Below are 14,553 nucleotides of genomic sequence, written 5' to 3'. Positions count from 1 at the left end.
TATTTGTCCATGACTATATTTCTTGTTTATTATTCAAATTGCATGTTAATTGCACTGTTAATTGTTTAATCTCGATTTGATCAAGCCCATGTTCCGTAAAAGGTTTTATAAAAGGAATCGGCTTTAAAAAGCAAGCAAATGAAAAGCGTTCATCGATGAATGGCTTCATATCCAAATCGAATCGTTTTTCCACGGTTCTCTGTTGGTAGCGGCAGTCGCGACAAGATCGAAGTCAAACGGTTTCTGTGAGTCATCGATAACGTAGTCGATGAAAGTAGAAAGTGTTTGAAGGGACCTGGGCTTGGTAGTACCAAGTATCATTCCGAGAGACTTTCGTTTGGCAAAGTGAATCGTACTACCGGGTAATTGGCCTCGATCTATCGATCTTACGCGGCTGAAACAACCGTAACTACGATTGTATCCTTATTAGAAACTGTTTCATCATACTTAGGCTTATAAACTCGTAACGTAAGGTGCTACGTTTTCCTGTTCCTTAAGACACAAATATACGAAGTTTTAGTGAATGGCTGTTAAACGAATTCTTTCGAAACTAAGTACTTGGCTGTGTTCTAGAAAACGGGTTTTAATGCTATTGAAAAGTATTAGTTAGGAATGTGTACCTATGTTAAATATTGCATACCCAATAAGCGAATGTTGTAGAAATGAATGTTCCTTACCTGTCGCTGTTTCATTAGCCGACGGCGATGTCTAACGCAGGTACCCACGATATCCTTCGGCCTGGTCACACAACGTGACCCACTTACTTGCGACAGCATTCGTTGCACGGACACACGCGCGATCGTTGGCGCGAGGTACCTCGAGGTACGCTCCCGTGCGTCGCGCGTGTTGCGTATAACTCGATTCTTTTGGGATGCTCGTCTCGGGAATGCTGATTGCAAACTACTTTCACGCCGAGAGGAATTCATCCAACGGTGGTTGCAGCCGAAAATTCGCACTGGAAGACGCGATCGATTACTCGACTCGATGGATCTACGATGGTATATTACAAAAGTATTTTTTTGTGAAATATAACAAGCGTTTCTGATAGAGGTAGATGCTGTGCCATTTAATTTTCTCGAGGCTACAGAACCGTCCGTACACGTTGCATCAGTCGTGGCGAGGAACTGAATCATCTCGTCGGATGGAAGCTTCCTTTCTCCAAGAGTATAAACAAAACATAGTGTATTGAGAGTATAAGCATGGGAATTCTCGGAAACAAGATAAGTTGTAATTTGAACATTAAGTAGCGCATGTCGGAGTTCTTCCTCTGCTCACGCTTTTGTACTACGCAAATTTCTAAAATTTCACAGATCGATTTTATTTTTATTCAAGTATTCTATTCCAAATTTGTTAAATCTTCTTATATATTTTTACATGCCTCATTCCTACATTCTTTCAATAAATGCCTTTCGCTACCATTAAAATATTTTCCATTTATTCTACCCAGTATCGTACACGAACTCGGTGCAACTGCAGTTGCTAGCTGTTTAACTATTTGAGCTATTTCAAATTATTTGAAGTATCATTTACCAAATTCCAAACTCAACGCGATTTTAACGTATTCTATCGCAAAAAAAAAAACAAAAATGTTGTTAAAGCTATCCGCATTCACTTACCGCCAACCATAAACATACAACTAATTCAGAAATTTTTGAAACGTATTTTGTTTTTACGTGCGATTGACTCCCTCTGTTTGACACCGTTTTGAAAGGAGGATAAAAATGGGAGCGGAGCGTACGTGCCACTCGAATGGCACCGTATTCGAGATATAATTATGCAATTGTGCTGGCGAGCAAGCGTTTTCGCGTGGTCATTTGTACGCTTCGAGCAAATCTTCGACGAATCATCAGAATTATCCGAACGCGTTTCTCGAAAAATGGTCACACGAGGCGTTCGTTTGATAGATCTGCGACGTATATCATCGAGGCCTTCGTCGTTAAGAGGCGTATCAACGATCCTTTGGACCAACGTAAAAGAGTCAAAAAATGGCAACGGAACTTATATGCGTGTTCGCGTCGAAGATAGCCGTTGCCGCGTTCACGTGCAATACGGAATCGAATTCGCCTGGCATTCCGATTGTGTTCGCACGATATCTCCGTATTTTCCGATTCGAGTTTCGATTAAAATTCATGAACGTTCGTGATCGGCGGCAACAGAAAGTTCGAGAACATAAGTATCGATTGCACGAACCACGCATACAGCGTATGGAATTTTTCTGGAAGTACAAAACGTTTTGTACATGCTGATTCACGAAGTTGTATAAATATTTGTCGTTAAAAACCGTAAAGAGTAGATCGTGCAAATCGGTATTGGAAAAGATCGATGATATATCTCTTTGGTTTTAAGGAATTAGAAAAACCATTGGCAAAAAGCCTCGTATATTAGTCAAAAAGCGATACACGAATTATTCTGTACTCATTGGAATCTCCTTCAAAACATCTGAATTAAAATAACTTAGTACAATATTTCTACAGCTTTACATTAGCAAGTTTTATTCGGAAATTACCGCGAGTAATAAAAAGAGCAATAAATCTAATCATATTTCACTGACAATTAAAGGCAAACGAACTTCGGTGTGCGTGCAAGAAGTATTGATACACATCAACCAGGAAGTCTTTAACGAAAGTTAAATCACTGATCGATTCCCAGTTGAACCGCGAAACTTTTTCAATGACCATAAATTCGATTGACTTCTCACTGCCGGATACTATTTCTCTCGATTTCTAACCTCGTAAACTAAAATCTTTTTCGATTTTATGCACGAACGAGATCTTCAACCGAAGCAACGAATAAACAAACGACTCTCCTTAGAAATAACCACTCACACATTCGCTTCGCGAGAATCTTAAACTTTTCCGTATACCCGTTTAAAAATAGGAAGACGCGATGCGGCACCGAGAGAAAAGTCGTATTTGCAACGTCGCTACGCGCGGCTTATCGCATTTTCCATTCATGGAAATCGCATAAGTACGTGGCATGCATCTCGGTCGCGTAAGTGCATTTCCATGAAGAAACGGTGGTCATAAACCCCGGGTTCACCTCAAGGCTGGCACGAGGTGCGAATTATCGCTCTACGCTTAAATTGCACGCGATTTTTCTGAGCTTGCGGCATGGCACAGCTTGCCGTGCGATGCGACAAGAGGATCTTGTACAGAGCCTATCTTATTACGACTACGATTGCACGTGCATCGTTCCGAACGATCGCGGGACAAATTCTCAGCGAGTGGAATTATACGCGTCGGATGAGTTCGCGGGTGCACGAATCGTGGAAATTACGAGGACGATGCAAAATACGACTCGAACTTCTCTTTCGTTCGACCGTGACCCATAAATTCGCCACGATGCCGCTGTCTACTGACGTTCTCCTGGCGTCCGTAGCTGAACATCGAATGGAAAGTCGACGGCTCACTAGGATATCTTTTTCTTTTCTTTCTCTCCATTTTAGAAACCGCAGGACATTATCGCACGATATTCATAGTGTACTTTATTTTGTCGGTGTAGATGGTTGAAATAGCGGTATATAAATAGCGGAGGAGAAAGAAACGGATATTTTGCGTTACTCCTATCGGAACCATTAAGGAGGATTATCTTTAAGGACATAAGGAAAAAGACAATGGGCAATTGTTGACAGGGGATTTTAAATAAAGACAACTTTAATAGCGAAGTATTAAGCGATTAGTCAGACGCGCAGCATGAGAAAGTGGGTCAGATAATACCGGACTGTGGTAATATGCAAGTTCTTGATTTTATGGAGAGCGATAGGAGTAATTATTAATTATTCATAGCGTTTCAATCGCTAATGGCAATACGGTATTGATGCCGCGTCGTTTGAAGATCGCTGTATGGATAATTATCTTGGAGGCTTCAAAACCTCGTCGCGTTGTTAGAGATTTAACACTTTTATGTCTGATGACGTAGAGCTACGTCCTTTCTTAAAGTCGAATATCTTTCCGTATGATACTACGACACTTTACGAGTCTAATCTTTAATACGACAATAATATATTCTTCGCAAATTTTTTATCTGCATATATATAAAGAAGATACGTTACCGTTCTTGTATTAGAACAAGCAAGTACTTTTATTCCTAGTTGTTCTTTGTAATTAAACCTTCATAATTCTCACGTGAATAACATACCATTTTGCTCACGTCTGATCATGTCCTCGACTTGGCAATGACATTTCTCGCCGTCACGCTTTTTACCAAGCTCTCGAAATTTTTAGCATTTCCACGGGTCTAATTACTCGGAAGATCGTATCTTTATTGAAGGAACGCAGAGCAACCGCGGGAGTCGCGTGATTTAACGAACCGCACCGCTCGGTAAATTGGTTCTAGACGAGATGGCTAACTAACGTATAAGGTAGTTAGGAGATCCTAATTAATTACCTATTCACCAACGATTGCGAACGAGGAGAGATTAAAAAATTAATTGGCCACGTAACGATTGTATAATCGTCCTTGGTTTACTATCTGTTTGTACAAGCTTAATTTAATTATATCAGGTTAGTTATGTAACGTTGGAAATTTGTTAAAAAACATATCTGGTTGTTTGTATGCAACTAAATTAGGTAAATGTTTACGAACAAAGAACTCGCATAATATCTTACGATTTATTGCACAGTATGCATCCTGAAACAAATATTGATTCTAATGATAAAATTGTCTTTTTCTCAGACGGACAATCATCAAGATAACATTACGTTCACGATACCACGAGCGACGCTTCAAAAACGATCCATCAGAACCACAAAAGAGAGCAGCGAAATCATTAAAATGGCTCCGTATGATTATGTTGAATTATTGTTCACGACATATTGTTCGCTATGGAAGCAACCGGAAAAACGGTGTTCCGCGAGCTGATTGTGGAGGTCGGATACCTTCGCGAACCGCGATGCAAATCTGAACTCGCGGCGCGATTCTGTAACACGAGGCAACATCACGCTGACTTCGGTATGCGATATGGACGATTAAAGCTTGTTCCAACAGACTGGTCGTGGCGATTTGTCATTCGCCGCCCTATGGGCCTCTCGCGACATGCGAAATTCGCATTTAAGGAGAGCGTGGATCGTGCTCTTCTCTCGTGGTGCGAGCGCCACGGGTAGGTGAAGGCTTATCCGGATCTCGTTACAAATAACTCCGCGTGCTGCATTCTGTATTCGTGTTCAGCGGGGTGGCTTTGCTATCCAATGGACGATTCGTTCGTTCGTTCGCTTTAATATCACCGCGATTTTCTGACTGCGGAAATTACGAGTCGCTGGCTCGCTTACGACCCTCGAACTATTTACGAGACCGTGGTGGCGGCCCGAGGTAACGAGACGTGTCGCGTGAATAGTCGCGCGAGCAGGGTTTCGCTCGGGTCCCCTTTATATCGCGACGTCTCATATCGCGGTTGAAAATGTTTTTAATCGATCGCTATACTTGTGTAACATCTTCTACGGCCACGATTTGTGCGAATAACGAAGAAGCAGATGCGTAGCTACGTGGCAATATATTTATATTACGGGTAGTCCGTTAATCGAGATTACTCTTCAGGGCTGGAGGATATGTTTGAAAAGTGATGTGTGAACGTCTTTGGGTGAAGCGCTAAGACAGAAAGCGTGTGGGCTAATAGTTTGGGTTTGCAGAAAAATTGTTACTTTGTTTTTGTGTCTATTAGTGTTTGTTGAAATGGAAATTATATTAACCGTTAAGCAATTCAAGAGACTATTCCTTAGCAAATTTAGAAAATTAATGAAACATGCATACATACATTCCCGTATGAATATGTTTACAAACAAAGAAAAATAATTGCAATGTAAAAATACTTACATTGAACGTTAAAAGATAACATGGTAAAGAGTTATACGCGCACAGAATACATCTCTTAGTTGGAAGATTGAAACAGCTTTCCATTAATTCAGTCAAGTATTTCTCTGGCAGAAAATAGAATGTAATTCTGATAGGACAAGCAGAGGGTTTAGTTAGCGTAGAAACAAGCTACGCTGTAAGATATTCGAGTTTCAAATTTCACATTTCTGGGATACATCTCACTTGAATAGATTTTACCGCACGATCTCACAAATGGCAACAACGTTTTACAATAAGAAATCATAGGAAACGAACAGTTGACGTCTCGATATACGTTTCAGCTAGATGTTATGATATATATAAATTTTCCACGTGAACATTTTTCTACTACTCTCAAAAACGGTAGTACTCGTATTTAATTATACCAGATAAAGAAATGTAATATTCGAATATTCTTTTCATCGAGCTACTTTATTCGTGTTCAACTCCTAGAATTATAACAGGCAATGGTAGGTAAATGGTAAAATTTATATTATTTTTAAAACATTTAAAGAAAATACAAAAAATACAACTGATTAATTTGTTTAAATTAGAAATAGCCAATGTTGCGACTTTGTTGAACGCGGTCGATGCATCTTGCCTCGAAATGGTTACATTCTAAGTTTCTCGAGTATATCTTACCCACGTATAACTGCGAACAGCTACAAATAGCTCGCGGCATCGTATAATGTAAACTCATGGAAAACTAGACGCCCACGATTCGATGCATGAAAAATGAAAAGGAGAAATAATAGCTAGTAGAATACCATATTTTACTGACTCGCTTCCAACTAATACCACGAGATTTACCTGTATAAATTAATGGATGTAATTCTTAGATATTGTTATTGTTTATAATATCAAGAAATGCACTCGGTTTTAATGCATTTCCATGTGCATTTGCGTTACTTGGCAATCGTCAATTGTGTCGCTAATTATACGTAATTATGCACCGTTACGAAGTAATGCACAGTTTTCTTACGTTCCTTTCCTGGATTACTTTACATACTAGTACGATATGACAACATTAGAATTTCTGAAGAATTGTTTCGGTGTAATGGTACAGTGGCTTGTGTTGCGGCACAATGTTATTATGACAGTTCTCTAACAGACTGTTATATAGAGAATAATATACAAATTAGACCAAAGAAATGAATATTTAGTAAGTCGACATAGATTTTCGACTTAATCTTGGAAAATATACAGGCAGATTAGTTCCACTGTTAAGTATTTACTGTTTTCGCATTAAAGTAGGAAACTGGCATAGGATGTAACAAGCGTTAGGCTCACAGGAATGATTCACGCAGGACTGATAACGTTAAACACGTAGCAATGTCGTAGTGACAAGTAAATATAGTTGGTTAGACAGTGTTACAACGTACCATAGATAATGCACAATTAATTTCGACAAATACAATAAATTGCTGCTTTAGAATCAGTTTGTGAATCTACATATGTTGCCTACGTTATTTTGATTCTCTTGATACGTACTATGTTCCATTAAATTATTTGGTACATGTTTCAAATCATTCTTTACACTGTTAAAATACTGATTTTTAATGATGAAATTGATTAAATGTTTGTTGCTTCTCTGATCAAAGTGTATTTCATCGAACAGTTTTGCAACGAGATGATCTATTACCATGACATACGAAACAACTGTGTGCATACTAAGCATTACTTTGCTGAAATGTGAACATATTATTCGATATAATATTTTTAACTGTGAAAAGTGAAAAAAAAAAAACAATTTTGGCGGTTTGCGTGCATTCTGCAACAGTATATCCTATCGTAGGTATTGAAAATGTTGGTAGATAAATCATATAGAAGTAATAAAATATCGCATTTATTATCGTTCATCGTTCGATGCTTTATTTTCATTCCAATGTATCCCGATCTTGCCAGGAGCGGAAGCGTAGTGAATACTGTATACCACGAGTTCATGTCTCTGTAAGATATTCATCATTCTACTTGCACAGTCTTTACCGGATACCATTTATCTCTTCGACTCAAAAGAATTTGCTGAAAAGAAAAGAGAGAGAGAGAGAGAAAAAAGAAAAAATTGCACGAGCACGGTAGATCCCAATCACAGAAATAGAATTTAAATTAAAATAATGGAAGCGTACTATGTCGTAGAAAAATGGAATGACATTGCATACGAATTGATTGCGATTAGGCGTTACGAAAATAAAACTAAAAATCATCCTAATTAAAATTAAAGGCAAATGACTCTGTTTCGACGAAGCCGTGAAAATAATCCACTAAAAGTTCGGGAGAAGTTTACCGGGAGTACTCGTATGATAGATGCATGTACGACCGAAATGTAAGACGAAACGTGACTTGTGTGCATGACATTCTTCGAGTGCTCATAAAGCATTCTCCATCGTATAGCTACTGCGTCGTAACTCGCTCCGCTTCCTAGGTATTGTTGCCTTACCGAAAGATTCTTGAATCTCAACTCGTGTACAAAGCAAGTACGGAAGAAACGTTCCAAGCAACTTCTTGCGCACCACTTCTGCTACAGACGAACAACAAGTTTGTGTTAGACGGTCAAGACCACCGTTCCGTAACCATGCAAAACGCCTCGGGAAGTCGAACAACTTTTTATTTCATTTTATTTTATTATTTCAAAATTAATTAAATGTATGCAAATTCCTTGCCCAGATGTTTCCTTGCGTGCCTCTTTTACGTATTTAAAGTACTGTTAATAGAACAAATAATATAAATTAAAGCAAGACAGAGTTAATAATTATAATACGGAAACATCAACTCACAATTAACTAGAACAGAGAAGTGTCGTACCTATTAGAGATAACGGAAAGGCAGGCGCATCTAAAACACGTTTGCTGGAGGCAAGTGGAAGTACAAATCGAAGGTATTTCAGCAAGAACAGGTGAGAGGATTACATATACGGCTTCTACGTTATGTCCGTTTTATAAAGATTTGTTAGTAGCAGCGATGTAGCATAATCTAGCTAATTTTAAGATGTACCAGAACCTTTCCATCATCGTTTAAGGCGCGACGTTTATTTTTTAAAAGAATTCGGTATGAGATAGTTCTTTACATAAGAAGAGAGTATTACCCTATCCTACTGTTTGTTTTGTGTTCTTGTTTAAATATCGAATTATTTAATGACGTAGGTATCCTATTTAATTCAAGATTGAAAAGACTTAAAATTTGATCTATTTGAATCTAGGTATACAGAAATAATGTAATAACAAGCACATAACATAGTAAATTAAATATATTAATTCTTTTGTTAAATTTACTAAAGATTAATCATTGTTAACAAATATTCCACTGCACGAAGATTTATTATTGACAGTATTAGATTTGTTAATGTACCAGATGACAGTAGTACATAGAAATTCTTCTCTATTTATCAAACGTAAGGCAAAAGAATAAAACACAGGAGCAAATTGCGTAAAATCGTTCGATACTCGCTTCCGGATCTATGTCAAATTAACTGTAACTTCAAAACAGCTCATAAAATCTCGGTAATTTATTTGACGCAATTAAAATCCAACTGAAATTTAAAACGGTTCTAAATATACCGGGAAACGTCTCAAATGTGCAAGCGGGACAACAAACAGTGACGTTAAACGTTATAAAAGCATTCGACTGGAAAGACGTGATATATTAACGCATAAAAATACTTTGGCTCGTCAACCATAAACGAAGATTATTCCGCGTTTCGAACCGTTGCACGTTGGAACTGCTAATAAGACCTTTAAATCATTGTGGACAGTTTCTCGAAGAAATTCCCGAATTAATTAAAGCTGAAGTAACATTTACGGATTTCAGAAATGCACGGAATCAGCACACAGGACGTCGGAATAAATATTTATAAAGAAAACGTTTCCAACGTTCTAATAGTGATATGATTCCGCATTCGATTCTGAACAAACATCGCCTTTAGTCCAAAATCACATTTATATTCTTTATGTTAGTTTTCAAGAGTGCATCGTGGTGAGAAATTAAAAAGACACATTATTAACGACGAATAACGTTAATACTTATTAAAATCACATACGATTTCTATCCATACAAAAATATATAAATTCATACATCAGATGTTCCGTCAATTCCCCAAAAAAATAAAAGCTATATAACTATATAACATTAAATAATTAATAAAATGGTACACCGCAAACATCATTCCTATATATATTCTATGTATTATATTGTTGTATTCTATGTATATTTTATATATTATATAAATCAACAGAAGTCCAAAATACAAATTTCTCAGAAGCATACTGAATTCATGTTTTACCATCCGACAGATGTTTAATATTCTAAGCAGAAATCAAAGCACTAACTGATTATCACTTTATGAATTGGTCTCTAATCAAAGAAAACATTTTTTATCAATGTCTAAGCACTGTAAAATGAAACTTACGTTGGATTAAACACATCTTTGGCGTTTAACGGTTATCAAGAGGATTGAAAAGGTTTTAATATTCGATGAAATACTAGAAAAAGAATGACTTCCATTTGCTAGGAAAACTTATATGTATGAATAGCAAAGTATCGCAAATTCATTGTAAAGAATAAAGTTGAACTCACGGTATAACACAGGCTATTGACATATTTCACCACGGAACTATTCAGCCGCGGAGATTCCGGAACAAGCGGGGAAAAAGTAGGTAGCTGAACGGTGTCAGTTTCTGAAGTGGATTAGCTGATCTCGTTTCCAGTCGTGGTATTCCAGAATTCAAGAAGCATTGCGACGTAACGAGACCGGTTGACGGGGGCAAGAAGTTAACTGGTCGCGATGGCCGTGCGATCTTAACGACCGTCACTTTATTAAAACTCGGAAATACATACTGTCAGCAATTAACGTCGCGCGTACGTAGCACCTTTCACGATCGGCTTGTCAGGGGACCGTCACGTCGATTACCGGACTCGACTGTGTGTGTGTGTGCATCAGTACAGGATGTTTTTCGCTTGGAAAATGCAACCGATGCAATTTGCTGCGCTCGACGATGCGCACTGTCGTATATGGATAATATTACGACTCAAAATCCGACAAATTCTTCTGAACTTGACGGTGTTTCTGATGATGTATCGTCAAATAATTATTTTCGGCTAAATATTTCAATCAGTTTTATTGACTTCTTCGTTCTCGTAAAAACAAATAGAGTAAAACATTTAAGTTAAAAGTCTGTAATGTTAACATCGAGGCCACTTTTACATAATTCATAATGCTCTACCGCTTTTACGCATTGTTACATAGATCTTCTTTATAAATCCTTGTTGCAAGTCAAACAGTTTCCGTTTCCACGTACAATGTGAAATTAGGAGCTCATTACGAAACAAGGAAATTAAAATGCACAGCGCACATTATTAATATCGTTTACGGCTATTCATACTCGTCTACCGTTATTAAATCTAACAACAATACTGTATCGTATCGAATCATGTTACAACGTTATGTTATAACACGCCCAATGAAAGATAGCTCGTTAACAAATGAATAATTTTACACAGGGTATTTAAGAAAATTGGTTTGCAATAAAAAAATCCATCGGTTCGCTGTTTCGGAATAACGTTACCTCGATAATTTTGTACAACCAACGGCATCGAAAAGTTTACGAGAATTTCTTAATGGTACTTTAAAACAAGACAGACATTGGTGAAGTAAATGATCAGTTTTAGTCACTAGTATATCATCAAAATATTCTCTATGCAATACTCTTTGATCAGGAAGCGTGGAGAAGCGAATACGGGGATTATATCCAAGCTTTGATATCTTTATTAGTCGTTGAATAAAAGTATCCGAATCGTTTCCTAAAATTGGTAAGTAAGGATAATGATAATGACATCACAGTTGCCCGACAAGTAAAATATTTTTCACACGTACTAAGAAGTCAAATCTTCGAAAAACTTGAGTCGAATCCTTGGAGTAGAATAAGTGAAAAGACTTCATCCGATCTTTGAAGGATCGCCTAAACTTGAAGAAATAATAAATGAAACTACTATAAACGAAAACACCTAAATACGAATCCATGTACATACTTGTAATTAAAACTCATATGACACATTTGATTAAAATAAAGGATCTATCCCGATGTGTCAAGGGTTAAACTCGTTTTTACTTTCTAGCAGAAATTCCGATGGGGAATTGAACGCTTCATAATTACGCGCATTTTGTTTCATTGCATCGTTACACAAAAAGCCAGAATGTTTTCCACGAAGTAACTTGAAGCACGAAGATATAGCTCCACGAAAACTCATACTTACGATTTTATCTCCTTTTAGCACCACGCGTTTTAAGGATGTTCTTTTAAGAGGAACGATCTTACGAACTGAAGCTGCACGCATTGCACGTTCGCTTTTGCTGCCTCTTCAAGTCCAAAAATCACAAGGAACGATTAAAAGCAAGTAAGCGGAAGGAAGAAAATTAAATTTACAGTAGTCCGTATGTATAGTGGGTGTGAGCCGCAAGCATTCTTCGATATCATAAAAGCAATCGTATCCACGGTGATTTCAACGATGATACTTGCAGATACATCTCTACGCAGTTATCCAAGTTATTTTCATTTAAATATTATTTTACTAGAAGATTTACAAGTTAAATGCTTATAACAGCTTGAATCATTTATGTAGATATCTTCTTTTAGTTCAAATTAATATTGTAAGATTTAAAAAATTGATACGTAAGATATTTTGTTAGCTAATGACCCATTACATAAGTTATGACTTACAAATGATTAAATGTGGAATGCAATATCTCTTTACGATGCCATGTGCACCAAGAGATTAATCACTTTCACATGCGTATCTATATATGCACAAGTGAAACCTGATACGTATTTAATAAAGCAAACATTGTAACGCTGCACTTACGATACCTACAATTACGCTTTCTATGCTATATAATGTTTCTTCTTCGTTTTACTAAAATCTGAATCAAAATATGCAATTGCATAAATTTAATTCAAATATCGTTTACAAATGAAAATATTATATATTACATTTTCTATCGTTTTAGAAATATTCCACACAATTCGCTTCGATGACTAACACATTAATAATTACGCAAATTCGCGTTAGACACACGCGTAAGTATAAAGGAATATCAAAAATGTATACTTGGAATCTTTCGTCTCATAGTGATAAAAATATAGATAAGACTTTCTCCAATTAAAATATAATAAAACCTACTGAAACGCAACGATTAGATCGTGCTTTAAGTCAATTGTTATGTAACACACACGATTATGTGTGCACGGAACAACTGAATACCTAATTTATATGGCACGCTCGCGAACAAGTCCGATACCATTTGACTGTGACTTGGTTCAATGATATCAGTAATTACATGTAACGAATGAACCTGGCCATAGACCTAACAGCATTCCTCGGGGTTCTTTGATCTAGCCTGAGTGTTTTCGCTCGTGAGTTCACCTGAACACAGTTAATTCGTGGAATTCAAAGTTAGATGGATATAATCGATCTTGGTATACCATAGAGCGTACTTGCCACGAGCTCTCTAGAAGTCTAACCATGTCTTAGTTAACAAATATGTATAGGATACAAATATGGAATCATTGTCTAGCGTTTACATTGCATTTTCATTGTGCTAATCACTAAAATCGGAAGCAAATATTATATTTATATTTCCCTAAACAAATATTTCCTCCATAAAATATACTTAACGTACAACGATTAAGATACACATATTTTCCATAAACGTAAATCGATGCAAAGTATACTTCGTCAAAGAAATTGTCCTTTCTCGAGCACAAAGCATACTATACTAATAATCGATAAAATCACTGACACATTACCTAGCAAGTAGTACATACATATATTGCACCGTGTATCAAACACGCGGCATAGTTTCTTTCATATAAATAACATTCTCGAATAACAAACAAATATCGAGTACGTAACGGATTAACTATCAGTGCATCGTTGCAAACGTTAAGAGAGAGAGAGAAAAAAAAAAGAAATTGGTCGTTGACAGAATCCTTTCGCTCGAGGTAGCCCAGTCAGTGTACAAACAATGCGCGATTAACCGATACTTCAGAAGTTAGAGTTAGCCAGCGATGCACCATTCAACTGTTGTGCTTTTTTCGTTATCCAAACAAGGAAGCTGGCACGAGCACGATCGTTGTGTATCAAACGATTTCTATCGGTACTACCCTCCGTCACGTACCAGTTCTAGGCAGTGTTGTCCGAAGAGTACACTGACTCTTCTCCTCGCGAGAGATCTCGTATCGATTCTCCGGATTCGTTTCTGATCGCGAGAGACCTTAAGGCGCCGCGCCGATACCAGATAAGGTGAACGCAGATGCAAAAGGTGTATATAGAAGAACGAACCGTCGTGTCGCCATCGTCGAGCCGACCGTGTGTGAATCGAACCGTGGTTTTTCTCCACCAGACTTTCCAGAGCGCGGCCACACGATTCTCGTGTCACGAGAGAGTTGACCCTTCGACGCTTCTCGCCAAGCCGCTCGATCGGAATTCTACGTTCCGTCGGAAGCACTATCAAGGCCAGGGTCGTAGTCACTGGTATCACGTCGCAAGGTGAACCAGACACTCCTCCAACGATCGAGTCCCCTTTCGTGCAATTAGCGGGTGCGAATGCAGCCTCAAAGAAAATTTGATCAAGAGAACAAACGAGATATAGACGTTAAATATACGTACATTGCCTCGCATGCTGTTTTTCCTGTGGGTATAGTGAAAATTAGAAAGGTGTATGCGCATATATTACAC

The 14,553-nt window shown here is 37.6% G+C and overlaps 1 protein-coding gene across 4 annotated transcripts in view; it reads right to left on the bottom strand.

Annotated features, from left to right (window-relative positions):
- Positions 1-14,553, bottom strand: part of LOC139988965 (uncharacterized) — a 41,094-nt gene that overhangs the window by 14,255 nt on the left and 12,286 nt on the right. Inside the window, exons 1-2 of one of the 4 annotated variants that reach the window (XM_072006792.1) lie at positions 10,396-10,561; positions 678-955 (exon numbers count right to left, since the gene is read on the bottom strand). The exons of 1 other annotated variant lie outside the window; for it this stretch is intronic. The gene's annotated coding sequence lies outside the window, so the exon portion shown is untranslated. Of the gene's footprint in view, positions 1-677; positions 991-10,395; positions 10,562-14,553 lie in introns of those variants that run through there. 2 more of the 4 variants (XM_072006791.1, XM_072006789.1) reach the window with 2 other exon arrangements.

Source organism: Bombus fervidus, chromosome 7 (genome assembly GCF_041682495.2).
Source record: "Bombus fervidus isolate BK054 chromosome 7, iyBomFerv1, whole genome shotgun sequence".
Taxonomy (NCBI): Eukaryota; Metazoa; Arthropoda; class Insecta; order Hymenoptera; family Apidae; genus Bombus; species Bombus fervidus.
Note: the sequence above shows the minus strand (reverse complement) of the source record. Positions and strands in the feature narration are given on the sequence as shown.